Here is a 25,776-nt window from a genome sequence, read left to right as displayed (position 1 = left end):
AAATAGACATATGTATTTACAGTAACTCCTCCTTACCTCATGGAAAGACACATTCCAAATCTAAAAAAGAGGAAGATATAAAATCCGCCCCCCGATGCCAAAAGTTACAAAATCATTTCTCAAAAACACCAAACCAAACCAAAACAAAACCAAACCCTCAAAACCTGGAATATCCCCTTTCCCTAATGTTCCTCTCCTCATCGATGTTGGCACTCCATTTCTCTCTCCACTGTATCTTTCATCTTGGTAAATCCCCTTACATCCTCACTATTTTAAATTAAAAAAAAAAATTTCTTTTCTCCCATGGGCAGTGTTATTGAAAGCAGTCTAGTCTCCTCCGTACAGGCTAGGCAACCCCGGGAGTTGTCTGTCCCTCCAGCCGAATGAGTCCTGCTCACTCACAGAACAAGCCTGTCTCTCACAAGCAAAGGGCAAGACAGGTTCACAGGTCTCTGGATCAGATTGGGGCCCACTCAAGCTTCCTGGGACCATTTCCACACCTAAGAAAGTAGTGTATAATGTGATTCAGGAAAATGTATGTAGATAGAACTGGCACTGAGAATCCCCTTTTAAAATATGGAAAAAGAGATAAAATATTGCAAGCAGCCTCTTATTGTGAGCCTTGTCTTCTGACCACAGCATACAGCTCCTTCTCACTGGTGCTCAGCCTCATGGAAGATGTGGCTCAGCTTCTGTTGTATTTTAAACACATCTGGTCATGTTACACAACAAAATCAACAGGTAGTTCCATATCTCTACTGCAGTCTAGTCTCGTATATTGGTGGCTTACACAGCAAACAACCCATTCTGTTGCACCTCAACCTTGTTTGGAACATAACACACATGGAAACCTCAATATATCTGAAGAGCTAATGCTTAAATTTCATTTTTCCCTACATCTCCATTCATTAAGATGTGAATGTTTTTAAAAATGTTATAAAAATAACTTCTGTGTTTCTATAGAGAAAGTAAAAGGATAGAATGCTGGAGTTAGCATTTCTATAAAAAGGTTAGGCACGTTGCTCTTGCAGTGTAATTACAAAGCCACCAATGATTATTGTGAGTTAAGAATCTGCATTTGTAGCGTGTGATTGGCATTGACAACAAATGCAGAGGTTTATAAAATTCAATTGTTGTACTAATACTTGGACCACATCAGGCAGTCATAAACTAACTTCTAGAAAACTTTCAATACAAGTTCACATTCTGCGGTTGTGCACCCTGAATTATAAGATATATTCTAAAATCCAAACTCAAAAATAATCTCTATTTTTTAAAAGATGACTATTGGCTTGACCAGGACTAGTAAGTCTATTTTGTTTTCAAGTTAAAAATTGGTCTCATCTTTCAATAATAATTAATAATAATAATTCCTTTAAAAAATTGGTCTCATCTGCATTATTTCATACAGTTCATAAAATTTTGCAGTGAAGAACATAGTACAGCATATATCCTGGCATCTTCACGTTTATAGATGGAAATAAGGATGGGAAGAAAAACGAGTATCCAGCACTATTTACCGGGGAAGGATTTCTCTATTTTCCACTTCCTCACATCCAATCTACCACAAAGTCCTTTCTATTCTAAATAAAGATCTACCTTTCATCTCCTTTGTTCCTTTCCCACAGGCCTAGTTACCATCCTCTGTCACTAGTGCAGAGCCTCCTGACTGTCTTCCCACCTTTATACTTTCCCCCAACCCCCACCTAAATCTATTCAGCACCCAATAGCCAAAGAGATATTTTACAAATTTAAGTCAGATTACCTGACTCTTCTTAAAACCAAAGGCATCCCATTGCACTTAAAGTAAAAATCCATACCCCTTGCTTGGCCTTCCTGTGCTACATCCTCTAACTCCTCATGTCCTAACATGTTGCTTCTCATTCACCGTGTCCCAGCCATGCCCTGGGCTCTTTCCTGTTCCTTTACTATGCCAGCCTTTACTATGCCAACCACTTGCTGCTCCCTTTGCCTGGAACAATTGTTCTTCTGGTTTTTTTAAGCCACACTAAGTACTAAACACTGATTACATTTGCAAACAGGTAAGTTATCATTTAGCCATTCCCTTTTCTTTGAGCCACTGGGTAGATACCACGGGTTCACCATGATCCTCTTCCCCTCCTTCTTGGGCTCATAGGAGACTCTACTTCCCAGCTCACTTGTAGTCAGTTGAGGCCACGTGACCAGTGCTAGCCCAGTGAAATATGAGCAGAAGGAAGATGTGTTGCTTCTGGGCTGAGGCCAAGGGCTGTCTGATTTGTACAATTCTCCATTATCATTCTGGTCTTGATTCAAATGTCACCCACTCAGGGAGTCTCCTCACGTCTAGTGCAGTCACTCCACCCACAAGATCCCATTTTTTTGTTTTTTTTTTTAATTTTTCTATCTCTATTACATTATTTGCTATTTGAAGTAATTTGCATGTTTATGTAAATGAAGTCATCTAGTGTCCTCCCTTCCACTAAAAATATTAAAATATTAAGTTTTATTAAGACAGGGACCTTTTAAATCTTTTGTACTGAGTTACACCTATGCCTAGTACAGTGGCCAGCACATAGCAGTGCTCAAGAAATGTGTTAAATGTGTGAACAAAATGAAAACAAAAAACATTCGACCCAGTCTCACTCTTCAAGACCTCAAATATGGTAATATGCAAACCTCACGGTCAGTCATTCATCCATTCATCCATGCATCCATCCTTCCATTCTGAAACTCACTCAACAACTTTCACTGAGCAGTACTATGAGTTAAGCACTGTTCTAGAAAATGCAAAAGTGAGGAAAATTGGGTCCTAGCCATTGAGGATCTCATATTGTAATAAGACAGTCAGATATGTGAGCATATAATTATGATTCCATGTAATATGTGGTAAAATTGAGATCAGTGCAAAGTGCTGTGGGAGTGACATGGAGATTCCTCATGTCTATTAGATCTGAAACAATTAATGAAAGATTTCATTAACAATACTCTGGAGTCAAGTGGATTAAAGTTTTACTGAGCTCTGCCCACCAGAACAACAGCCAGCTCTACCCACCACCAGTCCTTCCCATCAGGAAGCTTGCACAAGCCTCTTAGATAGCCTAATCCACCAGAGGGCAGACAGCAGAAGCAGGAAGAACTACAATCCTGCCTGTGGAACAAAAACCACATTCACAGAAAGATAGACAAGATGAAAAGACACAGGGCTATGTACCAGATGAAGGACCAAGATAAAACCCCCAAAAAACAAATAAATGAAGTGGAGATAGACAACATTCCAGAAAAAGAATTCAGAATAATGATAGTGAAGATGATCCAGGACCTTGGAAAAAGAATGGAGGCAAAGATCGAAAGGATGCAAGAAATGTTTAACAAAGACCTAGAAGAATTAAAGAAAAAACAAACAGAGAAGAACAATACAATAACTGAAATGAAAACTACACTAGAAGGAATGAATAGCAGAATAACTGAGGCAGAAGTACGGATAAGTGACCTGGAAGACAGAATGGTGGAATTCACTGCTGTGGAAAAGAATAAAGAAAAAAGAATGAAAAGAAATGAAGACAGCCTAAGAGACCTCTGGGACAACATTAAACGCAACAACATTCGCATTATAGGGGTCCCAGAAGGAGAAGAGAGAGAGAAAGGACCCGAGAAAATATTTGAAGAGATTATAGTCGAAAACTTCCCTAACAGGGGAAAGAATATAGCCACCCAAGTCCAGTAAACGCAGAGAGTCCCATACAGCATAAAACCGAGGAGAAACACGCTGAGACACATAGTAATCAAATTGGCAAAAATTAAAGACAAAGAAAAATTATCGAAAGCAGCAAGGGAAAAACAACAAATAATATACAAGGGAACTCCCATAAGGTTAACAGCTGATTTCTCAACAGAAACTCTACAAGCCAGAAGGGAGTGGCATGATATACTTAAAGTGATGAAAGTGAAGAACCTACAACCAAGATTACTCGACCCTGCAAGGATCTCATTCAGATTCGATGGACAAATCAAAAGCTTTACAGACAAGCAAAAGCTAAGAGAATTCAGCACCACCAAACCAGCTATACAACAAATGCTAAAGGAACTTCTCTAAGTGGGAAACACAAGAGAAGAAAAGGACCTACAAAAACAAACCCCCCAAAATTCAGAAAATGGTAATAGGAACATACATATCGATAATTACCTTAAATGTGAATGGATTAAATGCTCCAACCAAAAGACACAGGCTCGCTGAATGGGTACAAAAACAAGACCCATATAAATGCTGTCTACAAGAGACCTATTTCAGACCTAGGGACACATACAGACTGAAGGTGAGGGGATGGAAAAAGATATTCCATGCAAATGGAATCAAAAGAAACGTGGAGTAGCAATACTCATATCAGATAAAATAGACTTTAAAATAAAGAATGTTGCAAGAGACAAGGAAGGACACTACATAGTGATCAAGGGATCAATCCAAGAAGAAGATATAACAATTATAAATATATACGCACTCAACATAGGAGCACGTCAATACATAAGGCAACTGCTAACAGCTCTAAAAGAGGAAATTGACAGTAACACAATAATAGTGGGGGACTTTAACACCTCACTTACACCAATGGACAGATCATCCAAACAGAAAATTAATAAGGAAACAGAAGCTTTAAATGACACAATAGATCAGATAGATTTAATTGATATTTATAGGACATTTCATCCAAAAACAGAAGATTACACTTTCTTCTCAAATGCACACGGAACATTCTCCAGGATAGATCACATTTTGGGTCACAAATCAAGCCTCTGTAAATTTAAGAAAATTGAAATCATATCAAGCATCTTTTCTGACCACAACGCTATGAGATTAGAAATGAATTACAGGGAAAAAAAACATAACACAAACACATGTAGGCTAAACAATACATTACTAGATAACCAACAGATCACTGAAGAAATCAAAGAGGAAACAAAAAATACCTAGAGACATATGACAATGAAAACACAATGATCCAAAACCTATGGGATGCAGCAAAAGCAGTTCTAAGACTGAAGTCTATAGCTATACAAGTCTACCTCAAGCAGCAAGAAAAATCTCCAATAAACAATCTAAGCTTACACCTAAAGGAATTAGAGAAAGAAGAACAAACACAATCCAAAGTTAGCAGAAGGAAAGAAATCATAAAGATCAGTGCAGAAATAAATGAAATAGAAACAAAGGAAACAATAGCAAAGATCAATAAAACTAAAAGCTGGTTCTTTGAGAAGATAAACAAAATTGATAAACCATTAGCCAGACTCATCAAGAAAAAGAGGGAGAGGACTCAAATCAAAAAAATTAGAAATGAAAAAGGAGAAGTTACAACAGACAACACAGAAATACAAAGCATCCTAAGAGACTACTACAAGCAGCTCTATGCCAATAAAATGGACAATCTGGAAGAAATGGACAAATTCTTAGAAAGGTATAACCTTCCAAGACTGAACCAGGAAGGAACAGAAAATATGAACAGACCAATCACAAGTAATGAAATTGAAACTGTGATTAAAACTCTTCCAACAAACAAAAATCCAGGACCAGATGGCTTCACAGGTGAATTGTGTCAAACATTTAGAGAACATCTGTCACCCATCCTTCTCAAACTCTTCCAAAAAATTGCAGAGGAAGGAACACTCCCAAACTCATTCTATGAGGCCACCATCACCCTGATACCAAAACCAGACAAAGATACTACAAAAAAAGAAAATTACAGACCAATATCACTGATGAATTTGGATGCAAAAATCCTCAACAAAATACTAACAAGCAGAATCCAACAACACATTAAAAGGATCATACACCATGATCAAGTGGGATTTATCCCAGGGATGCAAGGATTCTTCAATATACGCAAATCAATCAATGTGATACACCATATTAACAAATTGAAGAAGAAAACCATATGATCATCTCAATAGATGCCGAAAAAGCTTTTGACAAAATTCAACACCCATTTATGATAAAAACTCTCCAGAAGGTGGGCATAGGGAGAACCTACCTCAACATAATAAAGGCCATATATGACAAACCCACAGCAAACATCATTCTCAATGATGAAAAACTGAAAGCATTTCCTCTAAGATCAGGAAAAAGACAAGAATGTCCACTCTCACCACTATTATTCAACATAGTTTTGGAAGTCCTAGCCATGGCAATCAGAGAAGAAAAAGAAATAAAAGGAATACAAATTGGGAAAGAAGAAGTAAAACTGTCACTGTTTGCAGATGGCATGATACTATACATAAAAAATCCTAAAGATGCCACCAGAAAACTACTAGAGCTAATCAATGAATTTGGTAAAGTTGCAGGATACAAAATTAATGCACAGAAATTTCTTGCATTCCTATACACTAATGATGAAGAATCTGAAAGAGAAATTAAGGAAACACTCCCATTTACCATTACAACAAAAAGAATAATATACCTAGGAATAAACCTACCTAGGGAGACAAAAGACCTGTATGCAGAAAACTATATGACACTGATGAAAGAAATTAAAGATGATACAAACAGATGGAGAGATATACCATGTTCTTGGATTGGAAGGCTCAATATTGTGAAAATGACTATACTACCCAGAGCAATCTACAGATTCAATGCAATTCCTATCAAATTATCAATGGCATTTTTTACGGTACTAGAACAAAAAATCTTAAAATTTGTATGGAGACACAAAAGACCCCAAATAGCCAAAGCAGTTTTGAGGGAAAAAAACGGAGCTGGAGGAATCTGACTCCCTGACTTCAGGCTATACTACCAAGCTACAGTAATCAAGACAATATGGTACTGGCACAAAAACAGAAACATAGATCAATGGAACAAGATAGAAAGCCCAGAGATAAACCCACACACCTATGGTCAACTAATCTATGACAAAGGAGGCGAGGATACACAATGGAGAAAAGACAGTCTCTTCAATAAGTGGTGCTGTGAAAACTGGACAGCTACATGTAAAAGAATGACATTAGAACACTCCCTAACAGCATACACAAAAATAAACTCAAGGGCTTCCCTGATGGCACAGTGATTGAAAGTCCACGTGCCGATGCAGGGGACACGGGTCCAGGAAGATGCCACATGCCGCGGAGCGTCTAGGCCCGTGACCCATGGCCGCTGAGCCTGCGCGTCTGGAGCCTGTGCTCCACAACGGGAGAGGCCACAACAGTGAGAGGCCCGCGTACCACAAAAAAAAAAAAAAAAAACTCAAAATGGATTAGAGACCTAAGTGTAAGACTGGACACTATAAAACTCTTAGAGGAAAACATAGGAAGACACTCTTTAACATAAATCACAGCAAGATCTTTTTTGATCCACCTCCTAGAGTAATGGAAATAATAATAAAAACAAACAAATGGTACTAAAGAAACTTCAAAGCTTTTGCCCAGCAAAGGAAACCATAAACAAGACGAAAGGACAACCCTCAGAATGGGAGAAAATATTTGTGAACGAATCAATGGACAAAAGATTAATCTCCAAAATATATAAACAGCTCATGCAGCTCAATATTAAAAACACAAACAACCCAATCCAAAAATGGGCAGAAGACCTAAACAGACATTTCTCCAAAGAAGACATACACATGGCCAAGAATCACATGAGAAGCTGCACAACATCACTAATTATTAGAGAAATGCAAATCAAAACTTCAATGAGGTATCACCTCACACAAGTTAGAATGGGCATCATCAGAAAATCTACAAACAACAAATGCTGGAGAGGGTGTGGAGAAAAGGGAACCCTCTTGCACTGTTGGTGGGAATGTAAATTGATAGAGCCACTATGGAGAACAGTATGGAGGTTCCTTATAAAACTAAATATAGAATTACCTTATGATCCAGCAATCCCATTACTGGGCATATACCCAGAGAAAACCATAATGCAAAAGGATACATGCACCCCAATGATCACTGAGGCACTATTTACAATATCCAGGTCATGGGAGCAACCTAAATGCCCATCGACAGATGAATGGATAAAGAAGAAGTGGTACATATATACAATGGAATATTACTCAGCCATAAAAAGGAACGAAATTAGGTTATTTGTTGAGACGTGGATGGATCTAGAGACTGTCATACAGAGTGAAGTAAGTCAGAAAGAGAAAAATAAGTATCGTATATTAATGCATATATGTGGAATCTAGAAAAATGGTAGAGATGAACCGTGTTGCAGGACAGAAATTGAGGCACAGATGTAGAGAACAAACGTATGGACACCAAGGGGGGGAAAGCTGTGGGGGGGGGGGGGGTGGTGTGATGAATTGGGCGATTGGGATTGACACATATACACTGATATGTATAAAATTGATGACTAATAAAAACCTGCTGTATAAAACAAACAAACAAAAACCAATACTCTCGGGCTTCCCTGGTGGCGCAGTGGTTGAGAATCTGCCTGCTAATGCAGGGGACACAGGTTCGAGCCCTGGTCTGGGAAGATCCCACATGCCACGGACCAACTAGGCCTGTGAGCCACAACTACTCAGCCTGCGCGTCTGGAGCCTATGCTCCGCAACGAGAGAGGCCACGACAGTGAGAGGCCTGCGCACCACGATGAAGAGTGGCCCCCGCTTGCCACAACTAGAGAAAGCCCTTGCACAGATACAAAGACCCAACACAGCAAAAATAAATAAATTAATTAATTAAAGTACCCTTAATTTAAAAAAAAAAAATACTCTCTTATCCAGTAGTTTTATATAGTAAAAGTGCTACCTTGTGAAGCTTATGTTCTGCTGTGATTACAATGATCCTTCAGATATCCTCTGAAGGAAAAGCATTACCCAGTCTCATTTAATAAGATGTTAGGAATAGGAATAGTTTGGCAAATGCACATTTAAATGGCATGCCACTTATTTTAGTAGAACTGCTATCCTGTTTGTATCCACAGAGTATGATTGTCATTATGCCTGGGCTGTGCCATTGGATGGTCAAACTGCTGTTCTTAAAAATTGAATTTGTGGGACTGGTTAGTAATTTGATGTCTTTGTGCTTTGGTTTTCCCATTGATATAAAGTCATGTCTATTAAAGTCTATTAACTTCAAACTAATGATGTTTGAATTAAGGTTTTAAATGTAAAAAAAAAAAAAAAAAATCAAATAAACCCCTTGTATGTTTTGAAAGAATATTTAAGTTGTCTGAAATAAATTTTGAATTCTTGAATCTCGCTTTGATATTTAGAGTGCTATGATCTTGAGAAAATTAATAATCTTTCTAAAGCCCAAATTCTTCAGGTATATACTTGGGTTAAGAATTAAGTGATTTAATGACTGTGCTCGGTAAAATGCAAGCCCTCAATAAGTGGTAACTATTATTATCATTATTAGTGTTTTATTTTGAAAATATGCTCAATCGTGGAGTCTATATTTACGAATTTGCCTACTTGCTACAATTTATTTGTAACCCTAAAATCAATACTTGTGGTATCTACGGTTGTTTGCAGATATGTGCATGGAGAGAGCAGTGAACAAATTGTTACCTGAAATGCATGTTCCCAGCTGAAGTCAAACAAGGTGACCTTATGTCTTCTTATTTATTTATTTATCTATTTATTTATTTATTTATTTTTGTTGTGTTGGGTCTTTGTTTCTATGCGAGGGCTTTCTCTAGCTGTGGCAAGCGGGGGCCACTCTTCATCGCGGTGCCCGGGCCTCTCACTATCGCGGCCTCTCTTGGTGCGGAGCACAGGCTCCAGACGTGCAGGCTCAGTAGTTGTGGCTCACAGGCCTAGTTGCTCCGCGGCATGTGGGATCCTCCCAGACCAGGGCTCGAACCCGTGTCCTCTGCATTAGCAGGCAGATTCTCAACCACTGCGCCACCAGGGAAGCCCCCCTTATGTCTTCTTGTTTCAGCTCTCACAGTGTAAACAAATGTCCTTTTTGTGATCTGTTTAGCCATGTTTTCCCCATTTTTGTGCTTTTTGTTGATGATATCAGTGTTTATGCTGGCCACCAAGCATTGTGCAGTAGTGCTATTCCTAAGAGCAAGAAGGCTGTGATGTATCTTACAGACAAAATACATGTGTTAGATAAGCTTCAATCAGGCATGAATTATAGTGCTGATGACCATGACATTATTATTAAGTTGTATTTAAGCAGAAAAACATGTAAACATAGTTATGTATTGATCAATTGATAAAAATATTGTGACCAAAGTCTTGTAGAACCTAACCCTGTGTCTCCCCTAAGAGCAATGTTTCAATGTTCACTAATTCAGTGTTTGTGGTGACTTTATAGAATGTAACTACCAAGAATAATGAGAATCAACTATATCTCTATTGGAGTCTGGCTTTAAAAAGCACCTGCTATTTAGTGGACTTCTACACAAACAAGACTACTGGAATTCTCAGAATAACTTTATTCTTATAAATACCAGAAGTACCTACCTATATCAATATTTGATATAACCCAGCAAATATTAAGGATCAAGGCCAAATTTAATTTATGTCACTCTAACTAGGGTTCCCCTGGTTTTGTCTTGTCAACTTGGTAGCTGGAAAAATAAAGCATAAACATAGTGTACAAGAAAATAGTTTTTATTTCCAAATATATGACTTAAATGAAAAGACATTTTGGAAAGAAGAAAAATTATTTCTTACAGAGAGAAGCATCCTTCCCCTCAGTCAAACCTGCACCAGGGCAGAACATTAGAGAGAAAGAAATGCCTTGAATAAGAGAGATGTTGTCATAAATTCTCTCCCCTTCTGAGCCTGCGAGTTTACACAGTCGTGGCATTGGTTACTAGTTTGCATCAAAGTATTGAATGCAATTATGGAAAGGAAATCTTGGGAACTAGCACACTAAAACATTATCCATAATTGCCTCAACATCTCTCAGAAGATTAGTTTTGACAGAGAATTGGGCACAAGGAAGTGAGAAGAGGGAAGGGCAAATTTGTACCTGGGAGAAAGGTCAGGAAAAGTCTAGGCCAAGATGGTTGTTCTTAAACATCAGTGGGATTTAAGTATCACACTAGATCAAATTAAAACACAAATGCCCAGCCCCACCTCTTGGATTCTAAATTGGTAGGAGTAGTTGGAGCACCAGGAACCCAGATGAGATTGTCCTGGACCACACTGGGTGCTGATGGGATGGGCATCCAGCTTGGAGGAGCTGTGACGCCTGCTGATAGAGCCCTCACCACTCACCTGAATATGTTCCTATGCATTATCTTGAGGATATAACGCACAAATGGAGTGATTCTCTGGGAGAGGAAAACTTACAAGGATATGCTGAACAGACTGAGAGGATGAAAGGTTCTGAAAAACAGTGTTCATGTATAATTTTTTTTTTTTATAACTGTTCCCATTCCTTTTGGGGGCCTATAAGGTAAATAGGAAGTGGGTATTTGGATTTTTTGCTGGAATGTGGAATTTCATGATTAAAGCTGTAACATTCATTGCTTCTAAATTTATATTTTAATGTTGCTGATTCATGGGGAAAAAATTTAAGTCCTAAAATTCCAAACACTTATGTCTGCATGCCAAAAACGGATGCACTCAATAGTAATATATTTCACATACTTCCATAGACAAATTATTGACTTTAAAAACCAGCTGTACTCATTCTTTAGGGCCACTAACTATGACCACTTACTCTTTCCTTCATTCATTCAATAAATCTGTATGGCATTTAAGATACATTAATGTTGACAAGCTTAAATTCTGGTAGCGAAAACAAACAATAAGTAAGTAGTAAATTAGATATTATATTAGAAAGTGGTAAGAGCCATGGGAAAACAGAGAGTGAAAGAGAGAGTTGGGGTTCAGCAGGTTCAGGGAGAGTAGTAGTTTATAATTTTAATTAGGGTTTTCAGTGTAGACTTATCATTTGAATAAAGACTTGTAGGGGGCTTCCCTGGTGTCACGGTGGTTGAGAGTCCGCCTGCCGATGCAGGAGACACGGATTCGTGCCCCGGTCCGGGAAGATCCCACATGCTGCGGAGCAGCTGGGCCCGTGAGCCATGGCCGCTGAGCCTGCGCATCCGGAGCCTGTGCTCCGCCAACGGGAGAGGCCACAACAGTGAGAGGCCCACGTACCGCAAAAAAAAAAAAAAAAAAAAAAAAAATGACTTGTAGGAAGTGAGAAAAATGACCATGCAGAATTTTGGGTAGAGGGACTGGCCAGTGCTAAAGCCCTAAGACAGAGAGCCTGTGTGGGATATTCGAGGACAGGAGGAACAAGTAGTCCGGTGTGGCAGGGTGGCTGTATACGTGGGAGGGGACGAGGTCCCTCCAAAGAGGGAGGAAGAGCAGAGCAGAGCGTATGTGGCCTTGTAGGCCATTGTAACAAGCTTGGCTTTCACTCTGAATGGATTAGGAAGCCACCGAATGGTTATGAGCCGAGAAGTGACTTGATCTGACTTTTGGTTTTAAAGGATCACTCTTGACTACAGTGTTGAAAGCAGCCTGTTAGAGGGCAAGCCTAGAAAATATTTGGGAGGTTAGAGCAGTAATCCAGTGGGGAGAAGGCAGTGATTTAGACCAGGATGATGGTAGTGAAGACGGTGAGAAGCAGTTGGAATCTGGGTATATTTTGAAGTTTTCTGACAAATTGAAGTGGGATGTAAGAGAAAGACAGAATTCAAGGATGTTTCTCTGGATTAAGCAAAAGAAGGACAGAGGTGGCATTAACTGAGATGTCATCCTGTGTTTTGCCTAGCAATGTACCGTATTCAAAAGCCTACATTGGTTAAATGTGTAACCTCCGTAGGCTGACTGCCTAGGTTCTAATCTTGGCTCACCACTTACTAGCTATGTAACCTGGAGCAAGTTACTTAACATTTCTGTGCCTCAAATATTTTTTCTGTGAAATGGGGATAATGACAGTACCTACCTCACAGAATTGATGCAATTCAATGAATTGATATAAGAAAGCACTTAAAAACAGAGCAATTTAAATACTAGCTGTGAAGAAGTTGCATCTCTTATTCCCACACTTCATTGGAGTTGGTTTTTCCCATTTCTTTCCATAATGAGTCATTGGTGACTTTTAGTTAGGAAGTTGTAAACCTTTCTGGGAACTTCAGAATAAAGGGTAAGTATGATTTCCATTTGCCAATTTGTGAGATGAGAATTCAAGGAACAAAAGAAATAATACTTGGACATGCCAGAGAAAATGTATACACATTCAAATGTTAAAACCAAAAGCAATTATTCTCAGATTCATGCTTCAGCCTTTAATGTTAGAAAGAATAAAGAGGGGAAATGTTTGAAAAAGAGACCTTAGATATCATCTAGCTTCACCCTTCCTTTATTCATTCCACATTGTTATGTAGCACAGATGCCAGTGCCCAGGTGTCACCTGCTTGGGAGCAACTAGACCACTAATATTAAAGTAAGATTGACTCAAGCCCTTTATATAAATATGGGGAAAACCCAGCATCTATCTCAATATCTTCAGTAGTCCTCGAGGGGCGTACCTTTCTCATCACTCTACTCCAATTTTCTGTTATCTGCTGAGATCTCAGGCTACTCCCCTCTCTGATGTCTTTTTTACATCCTGTTCCCAACATTGGACACAGCCTGGATTATACTCCCGTTTCACAGAGCACCACTAATACAAGGTTGAGAGTGCAAAGTGTTTACTGGAATTCATGTTAATAATTAAATGTTACAGAGCTGTACAGTATAGGAAACAACTTCAAAATCATTACCAGAACTCTCCAAAAGTCTGGCAGTTAGTCCCTGTCACAGAGAATTTCAGTGTCTCCTGAACATACTTTTGTGCCCCCAGGTCTCTCCTCTCTCAAGTCACCTCCCCCACCTCCAAATCTTCTAATTCTTATTTCATCATACAAAGCAGTTTAATACTTTCTTCCCATCTAAACTATCACTGCAAGCAGATGCATAGTAGTATGCTGATAAAGACATTTATTCCAATCACCATCAGTTACATTAACGCTTAGAAGGCAAAACCTGGGATTCGTTCATTCAGTTGTATAACTGAGCTACTATATTAGGTTCCATGCTGGACCTTGGAGAGGAAACCATGGGCAAAGTGACTCTGCACTCACAGACTTACGGTCAACTAGCAGAGCTGGTTTACACGAGTGTATAATGCAGTTAGGTAGAGTATTAAGGAAAAAGTACAGGGGGCTATGAGAGTTTATAGCAGATTGACTTTATCTAGTGAAGATGGATTAAGGAAGGCTTCCTCGAATTGAGATTAGATCTGAAAGATAAGAAGGAATTAAGAGGGGTGTGTGCAAAACTGGAAGGGTCTGAGGTGCAAGGGATCAAGGTGATGGGAGCAACTAGCAGGCCCGTGTGTGTTGAGGAGAGAGGGGGCAGGAGGGAGCTCCTGCAGGGTCTCATAGGACATTGACCTCAGTAGGGTCTACAGCAAGGGAACCCCCCATCATTTAAGCCATTCTGGCTGCTCTGGGGAAGACTGGAATAGGGGGGAGCAGAAGTAGAAACAGGGAGGCCAGTGGGAAGGCTACAGGAGTAGTCCGTGCAAGAACGTATGGTGGAATGGTCTAAGGTACAGGCAGTGCACGTGGCGGAAAGGGTGTGTGTTAAATTGTTTTCGCTCCTTGTGCACTAAATTCTGTCCCATGGGCCCTGTGGCACATCACAAAGTTCAAATAAAGAGAAACAAAGATGTGTCATGTCAAGGTTAGTCAACCTCAGTACTCTCTACATTTGGGGTGGGCTAATCTGTTAAGGGGCTGTGCTGTGCATTGTAGGATGTTTAGCAGCTTCCCTGACCTCTGCCTACTAGATGCCAGTAGCACCTCCTCCTCTCCCCCAGTTTGTTTTTTTTTTTTTTTTTTTTTTTGCGGTACGCGGGCCTCTCACTGTTGTGGCCTCTCCCGTTGCGGAGCACATGCTCCGGACGCACAGGCTCAGCGGCCATGTCTCACAGGCCTAGCCGCTCCACGGCATGTGGGATCCTCCTGGACCGGGGCATGAACCCGTGTCCCCTGCATCAGCAGGCGGACTGTCAACCACTGCACCACCAGGGAAGCCCCTCTCCCCCAGTTTTGACAGCCAAAAATGAATCTAGACTTTGCCAAATTTCCCCTAGGGTATGGTAAGGGTTAGGGGTGGGAGGAGGCACAATTGTCCCTGTTGCAAACCGCTGGTCTATATGAACGTAACTATTTTTTTATTTGGAATTATCCCAGAAATGTTACAAATTTTCAAACTGGCTTCTCTGAAAATAATTGAGATGAAAGTCACAGCAGACCTGAATGTGTTTGGAAGTATTCTACAATAACATTTCAGTTTGCGCAAATAATAAGGAAAAAAGGAAAGTGATTTGGAAAAGGGGTTTTGTCTATTATCATATTTTATGTTTGGTTTTTCAAACTAACTTTTCTATATGCCTTCTATTACTGTAGGAGAAAAATTACCAAAAAACTTGTTTTGCCTAACTTTTATAAGAATTTAGTGCTCAAGGTTTTCTTCTTTCACCTCCGACATAATGTCCAAGAATGACTGAGATGTGCTCCTGATTATTTACGTAACATTTCCTTAAGAGGAAGTGGGTACTTTGTAAACACAGATACAGACAGTAACTTAGAAGAATTTTTGCTGCTGCTGATTATTTCCCCTTCTTGAACACAGGGCCTGGATGTTTTAGATTCACACTAAAAATAGTTCAGGCTGAAGGGCATTGGAGATTACACCTAACACTTTCTAATTGAGGACTGGCAAAAAATTGTGTTGAATACATTACTTACTATCTGAAAATCTCTACATTTGACTAGCTGTTGAGATTGCATTGAGAGAAAACATCTAGCCCCCAAATAGTTTTTTAAATAGTTCATAATTTGCTTTAACAATAGTAACATTCGATCAGTGTAAGGATTTTAATATCTTTGGTCTGACTCAGAGTGGACCTGTTAGGATTTTTATGGTGCATAAGGTTTTCCTTTCTCCCTGCCTCCTACCTCGCCCTCTCCCGAAGTAGCACAGCCAAAAAACTGTCCACTTGGCAGGCGGCTCTCACAGGCCTCACGGCAGGAAAAATTCTCTTGGATTTTGTCCTTTCCCTTCCACAGATCTGCTCAACGGAATGATCTGTGCTTCAGTTCCCAAATCATTACTGGCGGATAACTGAAGTTTAGAAAGATTTATTGTTTTCAATTTAAAGCACTGCATTCTGAACGTAGATTACAAAGTATAATCCTTGATAGACCTCTTTCTTAAACCCCGAGCACTTCGGCACCATCACGCGGTCCAGGAGCTCCTTTATGGTTTCCAGCTTCTCTCCCAGGATGTATTTTTCTTTCAAAGAAAATGTTTACTTGTGGTCCAGCAGGAGCTTATAAGAATCTGAGCTTACAAACACTGTGGGATCAAACTAGAATTCCCTTTAGGCACTTTCAGATTTTAAATTTGGGAAGATTTTGATCACTCCTTCACATCCTTGATCCCTGAAGCTAAACTCTGAAACATAATCTAGAGATCCTCAGAACATTTTGCACTATGCCTTTTGCACGTCAGCCTAGCAAAAGCTTGTCATTTTCTCCAGGGGCTGACATGCTCTTGCTGGGGTAACATACATGTGATAGCAGCAGAGCATGTGTGTACAATGTGGCTTTCCCCTTAAAGTATACAGTCTATGTCTCACATGACTGCAGTCCCTGCCTACAATCTGGACAATCAAGTTCTTCCTTCACAGTGATGTACATTAAAAGAAAGCATGATCCTTGCTATGTCATTTTACATTTCACCGGCACTGGGTCTTAGAGAAAAAATACACATAACATTCCACACGTGGCAAGTACTGTCTCCAAACTGAATCCTTGGATTAGAGGAAACCTTAAGGAATCTGCTTCCTGCTCAGCGTCTCACCAAAGGAGAGGCAAAATATTGCAGTGTAGAGGAAAGACCCGTCTTCTAGTCCTGCGGAAACTGTGTGCATGTGTGTGCATGTATGTATGTGTGTGTAAATCATTTAGCTTTTCTGATTCTGTTTGTTCTTCTATGAATAATATCATATTCAAAGACTTCAAGATGTCATTGATGTGAAGATGCATCATAATTTTAGGTTTCATTAAGAAAGGAAAAAAATGATGCCAATTAAACTGAAATCTTTTTATCACTTAGAATTATTATTTTTGTAGTTTAAAGAGTTCTTTTAGACTTAGATATAGATTTTTGTCATATTTTACTCTTGTAAACAGAAAAAGGAAAATAGAAGCCAGATAATTAGTTAAGGTATTCCTAAAGTTTTTTGGAGTCAGCCTTTCAGATTCATTTTTTTAAAAAAATTTATTTTTGGCTGCATTGAGTCTTCGTTGCTGTGCATGGGCTTTCTCTAGTTATGGCGAGCGGGGACTACTCTCTGGTGCGGTGCGTGGGCTTCTCATTGCGGTGGCTTCTCTTGTTGCGGATCATGGGCTCTAGACACGCAGGCTTCAGTAGTTGTGGCACGTGGGCTCAGTATTTGTGGCTTACGGGCTCTAGAGAGCAGTCTCAGAAGTTGTAGTGCATGGGCTTAGTTGCTCCACAGCACGTGGGATCTTCCCGGACCAGGGCTCAAACCTTTGTCCCCAGCATTGGCAGGCAGATTCTTAGCCACTGCGCCACCAGGGAAGTCCCTTCAGATTCACTTTTGAATCAGATTTATCAATGCCTGTGGATGTTGATGCAGCATTTTCAAAAAGACTGCTTTACTGTTGTCATTATACATCTTCCCCCCAAGCTTCTGACACCTGTTTACAAGTTTTTATGCTGTAGCTTTTTTCATCTTACCAAAAGACATCAACAGAAAGTTTTTAGACAATAAGCACAACTCAAGTGGGCCTAAAATGACATGAGTTTAGAACTTTTCCAGTCTTGCCATCAGAAATAACTAAAAGTCTGTGCACAGTCAATGGCAACTGCATCACAGTTCCTGCTTGGCCAACAAAAATTGCAAGATACTATCCAATTTCAAAGACTCTAAAATGTGAAATAAAAGTGTGTTTCTTTTTTTCTTTATTTTTTTTTATTTTTTAATTTTTTTTTGAGGTACGCAGGCCTCTCACTGTTGTGGCCTCTCCCGTTGCGGAGCACAGGCTTCGGACGCGCAGACTCAGCGGCCATGGCTCACGGGCCCAGCCGCTCCGTGGCATGTGGGATCTTCCCGGACCGGGGCACGAACCCGTGTCCCCTGCATCAGCAGGCGGACTCTCAACCACTGCACCACCAGGGAAGCCCCTAATGTTTTAAAAATAAATTTATTTATTTTATTATTTTATTTTATTTATTTATTGTTTCTGGCTGCGTTGAGTCTTTGTTGCTGCACGGGCTTTCTCTAGTTGCGGCGAACGGGGGCTACTCTTCATTGCGGTGCGTGGGCTTCTCATTGCAGTGGCTTCTCTTGTTGTGGAGCACAGGCCCTAGAGCTCGCGGGCTTCAGTAGTTGTGGCACACGGGCTCAGTAGTTGTGGCTCGCGGGCTCTAGAGTGCAGGCTCAGTAGTTGTGGCGCACGGGCTTAGTTGCTCCGTGGCATGTGGGATCTTCCAGGACCAGGGCTCAAACCCATGTCCCCTGCATTTGCAGGCAGATTCTCAACCACTGCGCCACCAGGGAAGCCCAACAGTGTGTTTCTTAAAATCAAAATATTGATTTAAAAACCTAAATGAAGTTGTTGTGAGTCTGTAAAATGACTTAGTAAATGTTAAACATCCTGTCTCTGTAATGCTTTTTTATTTAGGTATGCCTGTGTTCACTGAAGTAATAAGAGAGTTTGCCATGAAGAATATTATGCCTGCTAGGTTTTGGAAGAGAAATGTAGGACTCAGAGTCCAAGGCAGCTCCTTGAGGGGTGCTAATTTTAGGGATCAAAGTGGTCACCTTGCCTGCTAAGTATCTCTTATATCCCTGATAGAGTCTCTGAAATTGCAGAGTATTTAAATTCTTTTAGGGAAGATGCATGTTAAGAACATAAACAGTCTGAAAATAGGGATATGTTAATCTATTATTAGTCAATAACACCTTGGATTAAGATTGTTTATCAGAATAATTATGAAATCGACAGCCCAGTTAGAGAAAAACTAATCCATAGACGTGTAATAAGAAGAGAATAATTGCAAAGTAATAAACATGTACCAAGTGGCAGAGTGTGGCACAAAGTAAATATGTACATGCTGTGCGTATTAACAAGATCACAACCTACCTACTCCCAACAAATGATCATCTTAACCCACCTTAATGGTCTTGAGATGGACAACTGATTCTGGAAATGTTTTCCAAATGTATCAGTTCATAACTTCAGGGTGTTTAAAGAAAATTATTATGTATTTTTTAAAGATGAGGCTATGGTAGCATAGTGGATGAAGAATAGGTGGCTTCCTTAGTGTGACTTTTGGAAATTTCCTATACTTGCTTGATCGCACACCTTCCCCTTTCACAGTGGAGAAGGTAACCGTACCTACCTGCGTCCACGTGCATGCCTTTCACTTTGTTCTCTTTGGCTTCCCTCATGGTTGCCAAATGAATGCTGCAGTTTCTGGCATCACATCTAGACATAACAACCACACAGTGCAAGAAGATAGGATGTTTCTTTCTTCTGTTTTACTTTAAGGGAGAGGAAACATTTCCCAGATGCCTCTTGGTTCACTGGTCAGAGATGAATCACATGCTCTTCTTTAACCCATCACTGGCAAGGGAGGAGGGTTTATTGTGATCACCTTACCAACTAGAATTCACTCCTGAATCACTTGTAAGGAATGGATGCCCCGAGTAGATTGGAATTCTGTCAACAAAGAAGTAGGTGGGAACAGGTGTAAACTGGACCACCTGACAGTTCTGCTATACTATCCCATGGGATTATTAGAAAGCTAAGTGATACGACTCCTACGAAGTACTTAGTAATAATAATGACAATGACAAACACTTCTATGACACGTGTTGTGTGCAATACGTTGTCCTACACATATTCAGATTTATATATACAGCAATCCTCACAAGAGCCCCATGAGGCATTTGTATTACTGTTATATCTGTTTTACAGATGTGGAAACAGAGAAGTTAAGTAACTTGCCCAAGTTTCACAGCTTTTAAGTGGCTTTGCTGGGATTAGAATCCTGCAGTCTTGTCCGACAGCACATGTGCTTGACCATACTCCTAAAAAATAGAAATGCTCAACCCCTGTTAGCTATTACTATCATCTCTGCTGATCTACATTCCTCCAGCAACATTTACGGGGTTTTTTTTGTCTTCTTGTTTTGTTCTTTGAAGAGATGGAAAGATACATTTGAAAAAGTGTAATATAAGGGGTTTGAATACAAATTTAGTGGAAGTATTTTTCAAGCTTTGTATCATCACTTATTAGTGGGTCAAAAAAACTCTTTAATGAGTAATGATCAAAATTAAAAAAATACAATAGGCTAAATAAAATAGTGGAACTGGATAAAAATATAAAGGTACACTCCATAAAATAACTTTTGTCTCTGTTTCAATTATATGTCTGTTTTGTATATGTTCTAGGTTGCCAAGTAAAATTTATTTCTTATTTTAGACTGTGGTCAAAAAAGTTGGAAAAACCTACTCTAAAGTGTGAACCAGCAGTTTTGCAACATCTGGGAACTCCTTAGAAATGCGACTCTCAGTCTCCGCCCTAGACCAGGCTCAAGTCAGAATCTACATTTTAACAGGATCCCCAGGTGACTCTCATTTGCACTTTGGAGGTCAAGAAGCCTTGTTCTGGGGCTGGCCATTTTCTGCCTAATGATACCTGGAGGGCTACTCTCAGGTGTGGGGGAGAGGAGATGTGAGAATAGTTTGAAAATCATGCTCAGATGATCTGCCCCTCAGGCTCCTTGAAGATGACCTCTCTAAAGGATAACTTAGAGAAATGGCTCACTGACTTTCTTTTTTCCCCTCTTTCTTTTCCCCCCCTCTTTCCTTTCTTTGGAATGAACACTGATTTTCTTTTTCTGATTAGTTACTTTTACAGACACACACGCACACACTCCATATACACACATTTTCAGCTTCTCTTGAAAAAAATGGAAAATCCGACAACACAAGGGTAACATTTCTATAGAGCAACAAAGTTCTAGAGCTAAGTAGCCCCTGTGCACTTTGAACAGAGCACTAATCCTCAGCCCTCTGCACTCCCCGCTGCTCACAGTTCACTCATGTGCAATACCTGCCTGGTCACTGGTGGCATTTGATTTTTGTGATCTCTGAGCTACATTATTCCAGTTTTAAACTTTCCTTCGTAGATCTTAATCTGCAGTCATTAGGTCCTCTTTGGACTTTATTTTTTAAAATTATTATTATTTTTTTAAAAATTAGGCGTCTGACCCATGAATCAGCAACAGAGTTTAGTTAGAGTGTATTATTGCAACCATGACAAAAATATATGGCTCTGGACCTCTTGTGTTTGCAATTGGCTTCCACAGTTTTTACACTGCTGACTCCCATTCTTCTGCTAAGAAAGCGGGACCCAGACTTTTCTCAGTGGTTTTACAATTATTTCTCAATTCTTCTTCATGGAGTTTCGGTTCTTCTAATATATGCCCCTGCTTTGCTTCTTCAATTGTTCATTCCGTTGTTCTGTTTATTTTATCAGAGACTTTAGTTTGTTCTGAGAGGACAAATTTATGTAATTTCTATCTAGTGTACTCAGTAAAGTGCCTCAGGCTCTGGGATGGGCCAGCACTCACAGAGGTACAGTATTGGAGGGTTAGGACAAATGTCCTTACAAAGCATTTGGGGGATGAATTGGGTCAGATTGAGATACAAAGTGAGGTCTGAATTTTCTCCTGTGAATAATAATTTCCCAATTGTAATGGGTTTAGCTCTCCTTTCTATAAGAAAGATATTTCTGGTTGCAAGTATTTGAAGGCCAAGCTCACACTGACAATGAAGGAAATTTATTAGCTCACAGAACTAAAAAGTACAGGGGGAGGTCAAGATTCAGGTGTCATCTGATCAAGGCTCCAGCTCTACTTCTCTTCTCTCTCTCAGCTCTGCCCCTCTCTCTGGGTCTGCTTCATTTTTAGCCTACCTTCCCACACAGTAAATAAACAGTCAAAGTAATTCCACACACAACAACTTAATGTGAAGAAAGAATAGCTGTTCTGACAATTCTTTGTTGAGAGCAAGGAATTTTCCCAAAAATTCTCACAAAATTCTTGTTATATCCCTCTAGTTGGTATTGGATCATTTACTTATCCTTGAAGGATTCACTGTGGTCAATGTAACAAGACTAAGCTGACCAAGGCTTACTTTTTATTAGTTTATTCATACCGTGTGGCTAAAAGGTGTTGGGTAGCAAAATAAGATAGACTGGGTGACTTAAACAACAGAAATTTTTTTCTCACAGTTCTGGATGTTGGGAAGTCTAAGATCAGGGTGCCAGCATGGCTGGGTTTTGGTGAGAGCTTTCTTCCGGGTTTGCAGAAGACTGCCTTTTTGCTGTGTCCTCACATGGTACAGAGAGAGAGAGAAAGGGGGCAGGAGGGAAAGAGAGAGAGAGAGAGAGAGAGAAGGAGAGAGAGAAAGGGAGAGACACAGGGAGAGATCTCTCATCCTTAAAAGACCAGAGACCCATCAGAACAGAGCCCGGCCCTTAGGACTTCATTTATCCTTAATTCCCTTCTGAAGACCGTATCTTCAGATAATGACATTGGGTGTTAGAGCTTCAACATATGAATTGGAGAGGGCGGGGCACATTCAGTCCATAGCAGTGCCCAGACATTAACCATTGCCTTGTATTTTTTGAGCATCTGTCCTGGACCAGGCTGGAATAGGCATTGAGAAAGCTGGGAATGGGGTGGGGTGAAATACTCATTGGGGAGGTAAGAGCAGTAAATCACAAACTAGAATAAATGCTGAGGGAACTCCAGAGGAGCAGAGATCAATGAGTGTTTGGAACAGTCCAGAAAACTTTATGAAGGAGTTGAAGCATAAGCTGGGATTTTAAAATGGGTAGAAGGAAGAAAGAAGTGTGTGACACGATGAAAACCTAGACCAGGAGGGTAGCAATGTGAGTGGAGGGACAGGGACAGGGACCTTACCGACGTCTCACCATGAAGACCTTCTTGGTCTTACCGAGAAGACCGAGAAAACTTCATAACTGACTGGCCTGCAGAAAACCTCAGTAATTGAAGCATGGAGTAAATGAGTGAGGAGAGTAGTTCTTTTAAGAGAGATCAGAAATTCCAGAAAAAGGGAGGGTAGGGGAGTGGTGGTGGTTAGCTACCTGGGGAAAGATGACTTCATTTTAGAAATATCAGGGTTTTTTGGTTTGTTTTCTTTTAATTTTTTTCATTTTATTTAATTTATTTTTTTATACAGCAGGTTCTTATTAGTCATCAATTTTATACACATCAGTGAGAAATATCAGTTTTTAGGAACTGAAGAATTTACTAAGTAAAATATCTTTAATGTCTTTGAGATTAAGAGCAAAGAGATAAGAAAAAGTAGATAATGGAGACCACAGATAATGGTTATTTGAATCATTATCATAGAGTTGATAATTGAAGCTAGGGAAATGAAAGGTTTCTTTGAGAAAATATGTAGAGAGATGTATGGAAAGCAAAGAGCTATTAGCCATCATCATTACCCTGAAAAATCTAGCAATAGCAAATGACGTAGTGGTGTAAAACTATAGAAAATTCAATGGACTTAGTTCTGATTTTTCTCAGGACCTACACAGCACTTAGTGCTACACAAAATGAATATTTGTTGGTTGGCTTGATGATTGAATGAGTGAATGTTAGAAGTTTAAAATCCAAAATGCCTTGTGGGCATCAGGGATGTTTTGAAGTCAAGCAGCTTTCCCACCTCCATTGAACTGAGTGTTCTGAGCACTATTTATTATTTATTACTCCTGCACTGAAGAAATGATTAGCTGAATGAAATGAAATTCATTTTCGAAATTAGCTGAAGAAATGATGAGTTCTGCCATCACATGAAGGGATTAATTAGCTCAGTTTTCAAAGGAGTCATCTGACTGTCAGACTAGTCCAGGTACATTCACTGAGGCACTCCCAGCGGGCAGGGAGCCTGGGACAGTGTGGCACTGCACTGTGACGTAGTTTTCCCCTTGGAATCAGGTCCTGTCTCCTGGGCCTACTGTGGTCTCTCCCCCTGGCAGTTCCGCTCTCACTGACTTTTCTCCTGTACTAGTAGCTGCTGCCGACAGTCAGGCTCTGGTTCCCTCCGTGAAGACAGTGTGTAGTAGTCTGCCCTTAAACTTCCTATTCCTCCCCTAGGAGCTCAGGACTGCCTACACCTGCACCCAGCATTTAGATCCTCCAACCACTTCTGCCTTCCTACATGCAACATTCACCCTTCTAGTGTCTAGTTCTTCAGGGCTCCTGGTGAGGATAAATTCTAACTGGGAGCTTTCTGAAGACAAAGCCTTGGTTCAGATAAGGGGTTAGTTAATTATATACGTAGTGTTATAGCAAAATGCCAGGGCTTTAAATCCAGACAATCCTGGATGTGAATCACTGGTCTTTAACGTGACAGGTGTGTGGATTGAGACAGTTGCTCAAACTTTCTTTAAAATGGTTTCCCCAACTAAAAAATACTACATGTAATAATTATCTTTGAAAGTGGCTGGAAGGATGATTAAGAAAATATACATAAAGAGACCTTGAACAGTACCTGACACATTGTAGGAGCTTCGTAGGATGGTATTTACAAGACAGGCCAAAGAAAAACACACATGTGCCGTTTCTACACTTCACAAATCATTCTACACAGGCTTAGGAAGAAGATTAAGGCAGACAGACATACAATCTTTCCCCTAATTTAGGAATATGTACTCCAGGCTCTACCTGGTCAGAGATTTTTGATTTCTATGATGTTCTTTTGTAAGCTAGTGCTTCGGCATACAGAAGAATAGTACCTTAGAGAATGAAAGGAGTTAATAGATTTTCCTTGAATTGGAGCAATTTTCTTCTCCTTTATTGAATCAAGAAAGCTAACTGTCAAAGAGACATAGAACGGTGTAGATAATGCTCTAAGGTAACAAAACTCTATTATGCTGTATTCCATTAGCACCGAGCCAAGGGTATTTTGGAAGGAAATTTCGCTGTGTAATAAGGGGGCATTGTAGCTCAAATTTTATACTGCATTTTTCCAGGTTTTTCTACTTTGTACCATAGTAACATTGTCCCAAATGGAAATGTCCCAGGTTAATTTTTCCTCTTGAAAGAATCTCCTGTTAACACTAAATTGGAGATTATCTTTGAAGTAATCTACATTAAGGTGAACAGAGAAATATTCAGTTTCCCTTAGAAGGAATGTTTCGACTTATCATCTTCCTCCCTCCTTTTAGGGAAGCCAGGGTCACCAGTGTCTTCACCGTAAATAAGCAGGCAGGTGGCCTTGAAGCTGCTCCTGAGTACTAGCCAAATCTTCTCGGGGAGTTTTACTCTCTTCTGACTCTTATACCAACGAAGACTCAATGGCTCTTTCTATGAATTAATGTTTGCTGTCATAAATCTTATAAAACCAAATATATTTCTTATTTAATAGTCATATCCTAAAATTTAAAAAATGATATCCCTATCTTAGCATTAGGAATACGTATTAAAATTGCTCAATGCAAAAAAAAAAATTGCTCAATGCTAGGTAAAAACACACATCGTTGTGCTGGAATTGGGAAGATTCTAGTTACCTAGAATCTAGGTAACTAGTAAGAAAGAGTCTTTTGCCTTAATAGTCAAACCCATCCCAAATCACACAGTTTGATTATGTGGTACTCTGAAAGCAGGGTCTCACCTGTGTTTCATACCCACTGAATAAGAAAGAGGTATGTCTAGAAGAAATTGCAGAAGTCATGGAAAAGTTTCACTTTTACTGTTGGAG

The sequence above is a fragment of the Aethalodelphis obliquidens genome, unplaced genomic scaffold, assembly GCF_003676395.1.
Source record: "Aethalodelphis obliquidens isolate GAN/ISIS:26980383/991018 unplaced genomic scaffold, ASM367639v1 scaffold4, whole genome shotgun sequence".
NCBI lineage: Eukaryota > Metazoa > Chordata > Mammalia > Artiodactyla > Delphinidae > Aethalodelphis > Aethalodelphis obliquidens.
Note: the sequence above shows the minus strand (reverse complement) of the source record.